The sequence below is a fragment of the Rhipicephalus microplus genome, chromosome 5 (genome assembly GCF_043290135.1).
Source record: "Rhipicephalus microplus isolate Deutch F79 chromosome 5, USDA_Rmic, whole genome shotgun sequence".
Classification (NCBI taxonomy): domain Eukaryota; kingdom Metazoa; phylum Arthropoda; class Arachnida; order Ixodida; family Ixodidae; genus Rhipicephalus; species Rhipicephalus microplus.
This window is the reverse complement of record NC_134704.1, coordinates 104,524,367-104,536,954: the sequence shown is the minus strand read 5'-3', so window position 1 is coordinate 104,536,954 and position 12,588 is coordinate 104,524,367.

The following is a 12,588-nucleotide window of genomic DNA, read 5'->3' as shown; positions in this document are numbered from 1 at the left end:
ATATACTAAATTTGGTATCACGTGACGTGAATATATGACAAAGGTAAACGACACATTCAAACATAATAATCATGACACGGTAGTCATATAAGGCATCTCTTACCTCCACCTTGTAACATTGTGCTGATTTTAGAGTGACATATCAACCTTTCTCATTCGTGCTTCGCATATTAGCGATTGGCACAGTACGTAGGATCTGCCTTTTTTTGTATCGTGATACATTCTAAAATACCTTTGTATCTCTGTAGAGAATTGTTTTAAGGTGCTTCTTCTACAATGCGATACTTCACAGGGGAGGAATAACTCGTTACTTTTTTCTTGAAAAAGGGCTCACCTCTTTCTGAAGGTTGAAGGAATACCTGTGTGCTACACTAAGCAAAGATACGCCACTGGTTACCGACACTGTGAGAAATACTAACGGTTCCCCTCAAGCAGGAACTGGCCTATGTAATGATGCACCTGATGCTGTGATAGAAAAATTACGGAAGCCGAAGTCGTACGCTGCGGATTAATGTTACAGATGTTAGAGGTAAATGAAATATCTCCAGGGCAGCTGTTTGGAATTGTTGGTTTGTCATATTACAAGGTTAAAACACATAAGACCAGCACAGAGCAGACGCATGTGACGCCCAAGCACTGCGCTCGTATCAATTCAAGCCTCTTCTCTGTCCTTGTCCTATGCGCTCTCACCCTACGTCATGACACAACCATATGTTTTCTGGGCGGCAAGTCATTTCAGAGCCTTGTGTTGACGCTGAGCCGACGCTGTCTAATTGACACCCCATTTTAGACGCGGCTGCTTGTTAAATGCAACAATCATCTGAGCCATAATAAAAATGTGCGAAGAAAAACAGCACCATCTTTTCTAGCATTGCTTTGTCTGCTAGCACTGCACAGCAGCTGTGAAGAAACCACTTGATATTTGCAATTGAAGACGCTTAGCAAGCGCTTTTGTCGTAAAAACACGGCCTATGGGCCACGTAGCTGTCGACGCCGGATTGACTTAGTCTTCATAGCTAGTAAGAATGGTCAGTGAATTGACTGGGACCGATCGTCGCAAGATCAAGAAAAACTATGTAAAGTTTCTGAAAATGAAGAAGCTTGCAGTGGTCACGCAAGACTTCAAATAAAAAATCTGGTCGATTCTATGGCTATAGTTGGCGAAGAAATAAATTGGCAGCATATCCATGGATTGAATGATAGAGAGTGGGGCGAAGCATTCGTCCGTCCATTTGTTCTTGCTTCCGTCCGCCCCTGCGTCCGTCTGTGTGACCGTTCAGGCGTCCATACGCCCGTCCGTGCGTGCGTCTGTTCATGCGTCCGTCTCTACATTCGTCCATGCATCCACCCCTGCGTCCGTTCATGCATCCATCCGTGCATCTGTCTGTGTGTCCGTTCGTCAATCTATTCAACACTCTAAGTACCACCATCTCGCATCTTTTCATCATATATTCCCCACTTGGAAGTACCGCCATCCAGCGGACATTCCAAGGACTAAACGAGAGGTGGCACACGCACACTTTCTTATGGCTTGCGCTTCGGGTCTACTTCCCACCTTTAACCACCTCGTTCATGGTATATACTAGTTCACTGTATTCATGGCACTGCGGCCGAAAGCTCGCTAAACCTTTCTAAAACCAAGGAGGTTACACCCAGAGAGTATAACGTAGCAACCTTTTCCTGTCAGATAGTGCTCAACGTACATGCCAATGGCTGCTAATGGGGATCGCAGCGTGTGCGTTATCTAAAAGCCGAAGGCTCCTGTTTCTCATTCCCCATTAACAGCCATTGGCGTGTACATTGAGCATTAGTTTTTATTGTTCAACAACGCACAGAAGAAATCTCTCACTGGCACCACCTTGGAGGTCAAATTGTTACACTTGTTACATACTACAACGGTTACGACGGACGAACGGGTGCCGCTATAAGGCCGCGTTCACACTGAGCATTCCGGCCGCCGAAAGTGCTCCGAATCCGATTCGGCGGCGGCGAGATCCGCCGAAAGGGCCCTGTCCGCGCCGATCGCTCTCGGACCGATTTTTGCGGTGTCTGCCGCCGAATCGGTCACCGCGGACCAATAGGAGCGCTAGTCAAGGAATTTTGAAAAATGGCGGCCAAGCCCTAATCACTTGTTATGCTGCAGTGCACGTAACTAGATGTTGAAACCAACGGGAGTTTAACCTACTCTGTGCCTACTGCGCCTCCATATTTCATGAAAGAGGTGACGGAGCTTGCTGTTGGCGTGACCGAGCTTGTTGCGGTCTTGCAAAGCAAAACGAACCCACCAACGCCGCTTGCGTCAGTGGTTTTTCTGCTCTTCGTGCATTACAAGACAGCGACTTGCCAGCAAAGTAAGCAGCACTGTCTTTTCTTGCTTCTTGCGTACGAGAATCATCAAAGTATACACCACTGGATAGCGTAGTAGCGTTTGCGAGCCGCGACAACAACCAGGTGACAGCGCATCCATCCCGCGTTCGCCCCGTAGTAGATGGCATATTCGGCGGCACGGGGCGCGTCCAGTGCGAACGACGCTGTGTTTCGGCGGCAGGGGAATTTCGGTCGCTGTAGAAAGCGGTTGTTTCAGTGTGAACTAGGCTTTAGGAGCTTCACGTCGGCTGCTGACTCTGGTCTGCAAGTGCTAAGGACGTCCCTGATCGTTCTACGTCAGGGGCGTCCGTCAGTAGGAGTTATGGTGCCCGTAGCGTCTTGGACGCCTTCAAAGGCGCTTGTCTTCGACGTTGTTGTCCCTACGGGGACGAGTGCCGAGACCGTCGTTGATGCGATGGCCTCAATAGTCGGCCTCTCAGAGGTATACTGCGTGCAGCATCAGGGAGCTCGAAACTTCGAAGTCACCGTGAAAAGCATGGCCTCCATGTCTCTAATCGTCAATGCTAGCTGCCTGGTGATTGGCGTCGAGCGTGTTCAAGTCGTTCGCGTTGGCCCACAAGTGACCAACGTCGACTGCCTGTTCCTGCCATCGTTCGTCTCAAACGAAGCTCTCGTCCAAGCGTTATCCCCATATGGCAAGGTGCTCACTGTCACCAGTGGTTTAATGAGCGGGCGACGCGGCGTACTGACTGGAACGCGGTATGTTCGATTGGAGATGAACGCCGCTAATCCTGTGCCGAACTACCTGCGCATCTCCGGTCACCGTGCTACGTTTGACTACCATGGTCTCCAGCGTGTATGTTGAAGACGCGGCTCAGGGGACCATCTACGAGCCCAGTGCACAACACCGTATTGTGGTCGCTGAGGTATGCACGGTCACGTTAGTGAAGGATGTGACCGCCCATGTCGACGCTGCGGGGACGGTCACCCAGCTGTGGTTTGCCCTGTCCGCCGCTCTTACTCAGACGCCGCCGCTGGTGCCTTTCCACCAATGACACCGGCAACGGAACCAACTACCGACTCGGGGGACGCGGAGGAGGTCACCGACGCCGTGCTGCCCTCACCCTTACAAGTTCCTTCTAACAAAGCGCACAACGAAAGCGCGATTGTTCATGCGACGCTTGGCGTGTCGGCCTCCCCGCTGGTGCAGGAACCATGCGCTTCGAAAAACGCAGCGCACTGCCCTGCAAATGGCGTCAGCGTCTCTTCTCTGACGCCACTTGATATTTGGTGCGCAAATGACCTCAGTTTTCCGGCTGCTTTTGTTGAAGTTGACCCTACGAGCACTGTTATTTCGGAAAACAGTGGCGAAAATACCACAGGCTCTTCTGTTACGGCCGCTCCGACCATTCCGACATCGCGTCGTACACGTAAAAAATCGCCCACACAAAGGGTGCCTACACTGGCCTGCCGAGACGTGGACAGTGCTGCCAGCATCAAGGATGTGGATCCAAGCTTGCCGGCGGCTCAGTTCCTACCTCCTCGGGACACGTCTTCGGAAAACGGCTTCAGCCTGGGACTGGATAGTAGCATCCGACTGCATAGCCTTGCCGATTTTGACGTCGAAATGGGAGCTCCACGTGAAACAAAGTGAGAGCACACTTTCAGCTCTTGCTCCGATGAACGCAGTGATGGCCGTGGTAAATCCCAACGGTCCAAAAAACCTCGACCCTCTTCTGGAGGGTCGAACAGTGCGTTGTAATTTGGTTGAGCAAGGGTTCCCTGGACACTTTCCAGCACACCGTCTAGAACTATGCGTCCAGGTTAGTCTTTACTTTTTATCATTGCTACTACACTGCATATTATTTCATTGAACGTTCAGGGTTTTCACAGTCCGGCAAAGCGGGCTGAAGTGATTAGTGTTGCCCGTGCTGCAAATTGTGATGTTTTGTGCCTCCAGGAAACAAATTTCTTCTCGCTATCCGACGTGCTTGCTTTTAAACCAAAGTTCAATCTAGATTGTTATTTCTCTTTTGCTACATCTCGTTTTACGGGAGTAGGTATTATTATTTTTAACCGAGCTCTGTTAAGGGATAATCATGCTTTTTACGATGGCGTGGGCAGGGTTTTGGCTTTAGACTGTAGCTACTTTTTTTTTCAGATTAAGGATACTGTGTGTGTATGGGCCAGCGCAAGCTAGACAGTCTAATGACTTTTTTAGAGACCTGGATGTGTTTTTTTCGTGACGGTCGTGATGTCATTCTAACTGGCGACTTCAACTGCGTTCTAAACACTCGAACCGATGTACAAAGTCCTGGCTGAGGCCGGTCTGCTTGGAATTCACGCGAGGTGCGTCGCCTTGTCCACCACTTTTCATTACTAGACGCGCACAATGTAGTGCACGCAAATACATTTGTTTGGACCTGCTGGATGATCCTCCAGCAGGCTCGACTGGGCTTATATCCCAAGAGCGTTAGAGGCGTTTGTCTCCGATTTATGGGTTCCGTCCTTCCCACCCTCTCTTGTGTACGTATCTGACCATCGGCCTATTGTCTTGAAGCTCGAAGTTCCTTTTTTTTTTCGGAAAAGCCATGGCGTCTTGATGTTCGCGTCCTGCAGGACGCACGCTCAAGATCAGATTTGTCACGCGCAATACGTGCGTTGCTCACAGCGTCTGGTCCTGAAGATTGGGATGCGCTTAAAACACAGTGGCTCCTGCGCTGCGCAGTAGAGGGGCGTTCGCTTCGTCGACGCGTTTCTGAAGAGCTTGCTGATACTGGGATGAAGTTACGCATTGCTTTGCGCGCCGACACGCCTTCTCCTATGATGCGAGCATGGCAGCGTGAACTGCGTGAACGCTTTCAACGCTTGACTGCTGCTTCGTCCCTGGCGGTAGTAGCTTGGCGCTGTAGACACAACCCTTGTGCACATCTCGATGTGCTGCGCTACGCGAGACATTCGTTTTTTGGGCAATCAGAGCCATCTGTCCCTATAACAGCACAAATACCACCTGCGCAGCGGCTTCCTACGCGTGATCAATCTGTTTTCTTGACGCATTTTGAAGCAATGTCGTGTTCGCCCATGCGGACAAACTGTGATGAAACACCGCCAATGCTTAGTAGTTTGCCCCGTATTCCTCAAGAAGCTGCGGATTGCCTGCACATCCCTCTGTCGGCTGAAGAGGTAAAGGCAGCACTGAAATCTATGAAACGTGGAACGGCCCTAGGGCCAGACGGTTTTCCTGTTGAGTTTTACTTGACATTTTGGGATGGGATTGGTGCTACCTTTACCGCGGTAATCCGGCGATTCTACGAGGACGGTGTGTTTCCTTAAGTTTTTGAGATGAACGCATTGTGCTTATCCCAAAGGGTGATGCTTCCTCTGTTAATCCTGAAGATTGGAGACCTATCACGCTCCTCAACGTTGACTATAGTTCAACGTTTGAGGGGTCTGTTGAACACCCTGGTAGGTCATCACCAGACTTCATCAGTGCTTGGACAAGAAATACACAGCTTGTCATATACCGCATGGCATATCATAGCCTATACTCTGTCGCGATCTGCGCGTGGTATCCTTGTGTCTTTGGACCAGGAAAAAGCGTTTGACTGACTAGAGCACACGTATATTCTTATGTGCTCACAGCCTTCGGCTTTTCTCATTCGTTTGTGGAAATGATTAAAATACGTACAATGGTCTGAAAAGCACACTAGTTCTGAATTGCTGGGAAAGTGCCGCCTTTTCCATAACACGTGGGGTCCGTCGGGGATGTCCATTATCTCCTGTGCTATTTGTCCTCAGCCTTGAGCCATACTTGCGTGCTCTTGACGCGGATTCACGTGTCCGGGGTCTTGCGCTTCCTGGTAGCGGTGTCGTTAAAGCCACAGCTTTCGCTGATGATATAACCTTGTAGCTTTCAGATGAAGATAGCCTTTCACGCAGTCTGCGTGTATTTTCCCAGTATGGCGACATTTCAGGTGCAGCGTTGAGCATCTCCAAATCCCGGCATTTCTTCATTGGCTCTCCAAACACCAGGCTTACTGCCGGTTTTACCATTCAGCCGGCCGCGTCCCTTCGTATTTTAGGTATTTTATACAACCACTAAGGCATTTGCGAATCTGTTTGGTTAAACGCTCTCGAAGAAGTAAGACTGAAAATTCAGGATGGTCAGAATTTCGACTTCCCGCTTCTTGAGCGGAGGTACCTAGTGCAGACTGTATTTTGCGGTCGCATTTGGTACCTTTCTCACGTCGTGCACCCATCCTTACGTATCGTGCGATCACTGCAGTCTGCCTTGTGTTCCTTTTTTTGGTCAGGCGGCACTGAGTTGGTCTCTCGCGCGGCACTGGGACAGCAGCGTTCTCAGGGAGGCTTTGCTTTTCCTTCAGTGTCCATACGCTGTCGGCTGCTGGCACTGCGCTTCCTTTTACGTCTAGTGCAAGGGAAGGAATCTCCTGCGCGAGCACTTGCATATTACTTTCCGGGTACTCACCTTCGGCATTTGATGCCTAATGTGCCACTTAACAGGGGGCCGAAGTCAATAACACTTCCTTTGTTTTATGCAACAACTGTTGCATTTTTTCGCCATGTCAAGTCGAGCTGTCGTGGCATAGATGTTTTGAACAACCACATAGTTGAGACAACTGCTGCTGTGTTGCTTCCGTTGGTCCCACCAGTCCGCCGTGCTCGCTCTAGGCGGGTGTCGTGGAGCACCTTAACGGCTTCTTTTCTCCCTGAACACCTCCGGGACTTCATGTAGCGCCTGGAATGAGGTGTGCTTCCCACTCTCGACCGCCTCGAAAGGTGGAGAATAGTCCAGTCAGCGACATGTCCGAACTGCTCCCGTCAGGAAACAAATCAGCATTTTCTAACGCATTGTGTCATTGCTCGCGTTTTTTTGGAGAGCCGTACATGCCGGATTTCACTGCCTCAGAGTAAATCGCTTCGTTTCTTCTAGGCGTTGTTCGCGGGGCCGCTTCGCTTGTCTTCTCATTGTTGCCGGCTCTTTCTGCCTCTGGCGCGACCGCTACGAGGAGGTTGCAGCAGGCGGCCGCCGCCGCGCGCTCTACCCGATCCTAGAACGATTGTACTCGGAGCTGCTGTCTGTTTTGTCGGAGGAGCTCTTCTTTCTCGGTGAAGGGGAATTTCTTCAGCACTGGTCCTGCCCTTTTGTGTCGGTCTATGACGGATGAGCGAAACTTGTCTTTCGGCCGGCCTGGTATTGGTAGGCTGATCTGTCGATGCGCCGGCAGAGATAGCATGCCAACATGTAAATATGCAAAATGTACATATTCATGTTTTATTTGTGTCTATTGTTTACCTTAAAGTATTTTTTGTGGTTGTGTTTGTGTGAACCATCGAATTTACATGTTCTTTCAACGTCATCTGATATCCATGTTCATGTAAATGTTGTCTGTTTTGTCATCATCGTTAGAGTATGTCTAAGAAGGAAATGTTATGTTGAGTGTTATTGGCGTTTGTGCCAATCAATTTATTCTAAACAAAAGCTCGTATAGGAACCTTCTCGACATTGTTTTACCGGTACCACTTTACGGAGCTTTTATGCTGCTGAACGGAGTCAAAATGTACTGGGCCAAGTAAAAAAAGAATGACTGTCCCATCCAGTTCAAAATCATTTTACTTTAAGGTTCGTACAGGAACTTCAGAAGTTAAAACGCGGATGCAAGGAAGGGGACTGTTTGTACAGTGGAGAACGCCCATTTTTCTCTGTCGTAAACCTTAGACCATCAAAATTGTCTTTCTGGATTATTGAGAAGAGGTGTTCTTCTGGAACATTCTGCAAAGAACTATCAAAAATTATTTATCTAATGCTAGCTAGTGATCAGGTTTTTACTAATTACTAAAGAAGATAATGGAGCACCTTATGAAATTGTTGTATTGCTCGTCCTTGACAGTATTTGGAAAAAGTACATGGCAGTCCGCCATGCCGACATCAACACACTTGCCATTCGTGAATATTTCCGCCAAATTACCAGGAAGTTTATCGAAGAGTGTAAAACTAAATATCCAATTCAACATTGGTACGAACATTTTTAGCCACCTATTCGTATGAAAAAATTCAAGTCACTATGTAACCATTCCATTCGTGACCTTTGTTTGTACTGTGTACACACTGTATTATTATTGTATGATACGCAAAAGTAACAAATAAAAAAAAGCTAGCGGAACGACCACGAGTGCACCATGAGCGTAGCATGGAGTCAGGACTCGTGACTTACATGACATGCACCTCATAATTTCTACGTTAGGGTCTGTCTCTTGTGTTCGCCATGCAGTCATGTCATATCATATCAGTTTTGCAACATGTCATGTGGAGAAAACCACTGCAAGAGCAGAAAGACCATGAAATGTAAACTATGACGTTCGTGACATACATATCTTCATAGTAATGTTATGACTAGTCAATTGCGCTCGCCATACAGACATGTTATATTATATCAAATTTGGTATTGATAATATTAACGAAACGGCCAGGAGAGCGAAAAGTCGTAGGCAGATAGATAGATAGATAGATAGATAGATAGATAGATAGATAGATAGATAGATAGATAGATAGATAGATAGATAGATAGATAGATAGATAGATAGATAGATAGATAGATAGATAGATAGATAAGCTCAATGACGCCGAAGATTGCTATGAGCTGCTTCGCAATAAAAACCGGCTGCTCGCGCTGCACAATTGCTCACTGGCCATCTCGTAATCACCTTTTCATAAACGCCTTCCTGGGCGCCGCCATAGCCCTCCTTGGGCTGTGCAAATCGGCGCGTCTTCTCAGAAATGCACTGCCAACGCTGTGTCTTTAGCATTTGTACTACCGCACACAGCCCATCATGGCGGTATTTTTTCCTTCCTGTGAAAAGGTGTATAGGCACCGTCAGCTTACTAGAAGCAGCGGTGTTGCTGGCACTAGGCCATCCTACGTTTGCGGACGTTGGCCGTAAGGGGACGCAGAAAGCAGATTCGTGAACGCGTCCCCTTGTATCCTTGCTCCACTCCACCCGCTCACACGGGCAGGGAGATGCGGACATCGTGTTCCATTTTGACTGACCCAATCCAATAATACCTTTATTTTCCACTAGGCATTGCGTTCTGGCGCTAAAGTCACACTATAAAACTCGACTGCATGGTGCCTACATATTGGCACTGGTTCCTGACCTTCAAGGTACTGCACGTAGACGATCTTTACTGTACGTTGTCCAACAAGTACAATGCGCAGCGTCCGCGTCACCTCAAGGCAGACTGTGGGTCTCTGTGTCCAAACGGAGTCTCTTGTATCTCATTACCCATTATCAGCGATTTGCATGTTCCAGTAGAAAACACCGTTTCATAACTGCATGGTTTTCGCCTCACCGGGTTTCTCTACAATGCAATCACACATTGAGTACCAGCGTCAATGGCGCCGCCAGTGTAAGCGTTAGGGCCCTCTGCTTCGCATCTACGCATGCTTCCCTTTGACGGGAATTAGGCAGAAAACACATCGACTGTCACGAGGTCATTAAGAAGTTCACTTTGGCAGAGACTCTCATGCTGGTAAAATGCTTGAATACAGATTAAGTACGTTTTCCGGACAATGGTAGGTACGCAAGTATGCTGTCTTCGTCGCCCAAAATGTATATTCACCGAAACCTAATTTATGCGATCTCACTTACGCTTCGGTAAAATTAACCTTTTGTGGTGCTCATTGCACAATTGTAAACACCACTCGGTCTGGGAATTTGTAACTACTACATGATATAAACAAGAACCGAGATATATGTTTGAACCCCCGGTCTCTCACCACATAATAAGGTTGTGTTCGTTTATTTAATTTTGAAGTTTAGTGTTGCATATTATTTCTGTGCTGAAAGTACATTCACTTTTCGCAATTTGTTCATAATGTCGCTTCCTGCAAGCCACGTGAAAAGCCTGATCTTTTCAGCAGGAAACGAAAAATACCAAAAAGCACTTTGCACCATACATCACATTTTATTTATGCCGAAATGGAGTTTGGATTGACCTCATAAGAAATTGCAGAAAGAGGAATGTGGAAGCTTCAGGCGAAACGTTTTAATAAAGAACGGTTGAGTAGAGCCAAGAATTAGATAATTAGGCTTGTCTTCCACTAGTCTATAATGCAACTCTTTAGGTCTAGTCTTGAGAAAACAGTCTGCTTGTCGAAACCTATGCTCGACACAATCACTGTTTTACGTGTTTTCTTAATGATAACTAGTTATTGTGTATAAATAAATAACGCAGATTCATTACAATGACACGCATCAATTAACAAATGTCAAACTTTTGCTTTAACTTAAGGCTGGGTGCCTTGAAACAACGCTATATCAAAAGGACACGTTCACAGACAGTACCCTCTAGGTGACCCTCGAAGTGTTACAGTGAACTATCACCGCAGCACGCGTGTTTTCTCTGAACACGTGAGTTATGTTACACGCTACGAAGAAATCGGCATTTATACACTCCGTCGAGAATGGGACACCGTGTGATGTAAATAAACAGGAAACCTGCAGTTGTCCAACAAAGCATGCTTTACTTTTGACTTCTGTGGTGAATAAAAAATACTTTGTGTAACTAGTTTTATGAGACAATTCTTGTCTAATGGCTATCCAAGTGCTTAAAAAGTATTCAATAGAAAAAATTGTCTACCCGTTTTTAGAAAATAGCTATAATAGAAAGCATACAAAATTAGATGAAATGTTTCTTCGTTGACGAAAAAGTTTACCTCGTTAGTGGTTTGAAGGTCGGACCAGCACCTATCGGGAGAGGTTCCTCCACAAATTGAACTAACCATCATTGAATAAATGGCAGCACACGAGTGAAATATTTTACTGATCCATTGCTATTGGCACAGGGCATGTATATTCAGTTGTACAACGTACACGCAAGGTTGAGCAACCACATCAGAACAGCATTGAACGCTTGTCTGAAGCACCGACTTTGCACGCTCATTCTCTCAATCAAACGTTTTTTTCTTCTCAGAAAAAAAACGTACTTTTATCATTAGTAACTTTATTCTACAAACGGCAAAGCAAGAGTTCTTTCAGTATCTCTGCTTTGTCTTTGCGCGATTCTACAAGACTCAACATCTGTTTTTGTATCGACGTGATATGAGCTGTTCAGCCATTTGCCATGATGCTGTTCACTGATAGCTTCCCCTCTAAGTAAGTCGGTGAAAATCCTGCCCTGGACGAATTCGTATCCTATATCAAGAGCGATAGTTTTATAATGGTGTTCTGCTGCGCCAATTTTAGTCGCTTTTATGTTTCTTTTCAAAATTAGTACTTAACATGTTATTTTCTGGCAGGGGTGTCTGTTTCGCGAGGGGCTGGGTGGGTAGCGTCACTATGGGCCCCATTAATGTTTACCTTTGAACCTTCTCACGCCTAGTAACAAATGCTGAGTAGTTGGGTTTGGAAAACGATGACTTTTTCGTTGCACAGATGTCGGGTGCAGATAACACCAATGTCCTTACCAAGCCAAAGAGTGCAGCTTCTTTGGGCTATAGTAGACTTAAACGGCAGCCTTAGACAAACCCACAAAACGGGGAGTGGCAGTTCGGCTTCTTACAACCATGATTGGCCTCCGATAAGAAGCGGCACTTACTTTATAACTAAATGTATTGCAATAAACAGACCCTTTTTATTGTATCACGCGTTTAACATTGGTGGCAACCACCTAATGCATGGAAGATATCTAGTTTTTTTGGCGAAATACCACGAACCAGAACAGCCACGTTTGCGCTGAAGGCGCAGCGCAGTCACAGCGAGAGCTTGAATAGCGGCCTTTCAGAGCCTTTTGTGAACACTCATTCGGTAAATACTGCAAGCACACATGCTTGATACCCAATAGGTCAGTTTTATTAAAAATATTTGGGTGGTAGGCCAACATTGGCTATGCTATTTTTTCGTCATTCGTCCAAGAAGCGTGGTATTCGCTGAACGCCTGCAAGAAATTTCGTGCCAGTTGTTCATGCTATGGCTTATGACGATAAGGAATTATGCCTGAAGTGTGGATGCGCCATAGGTAACACGAGACAAAGAACAAACTAATGTAATGAGTTGCAGCTTTGGACGACCCACTCATTACGCTATTCACATTGTGTGACGACTGGTTGTTCTTTCGCTGTTTTAAGACACTTTATAGGTCAATTTCTTTTCCGACTTCAAGCCTGCCTAAGGCAAGTTTGAGAACAATTCCCAAGCATTGGTGTAGCTCGGTGGTAGAATACCGGGCTGGCACCCAGC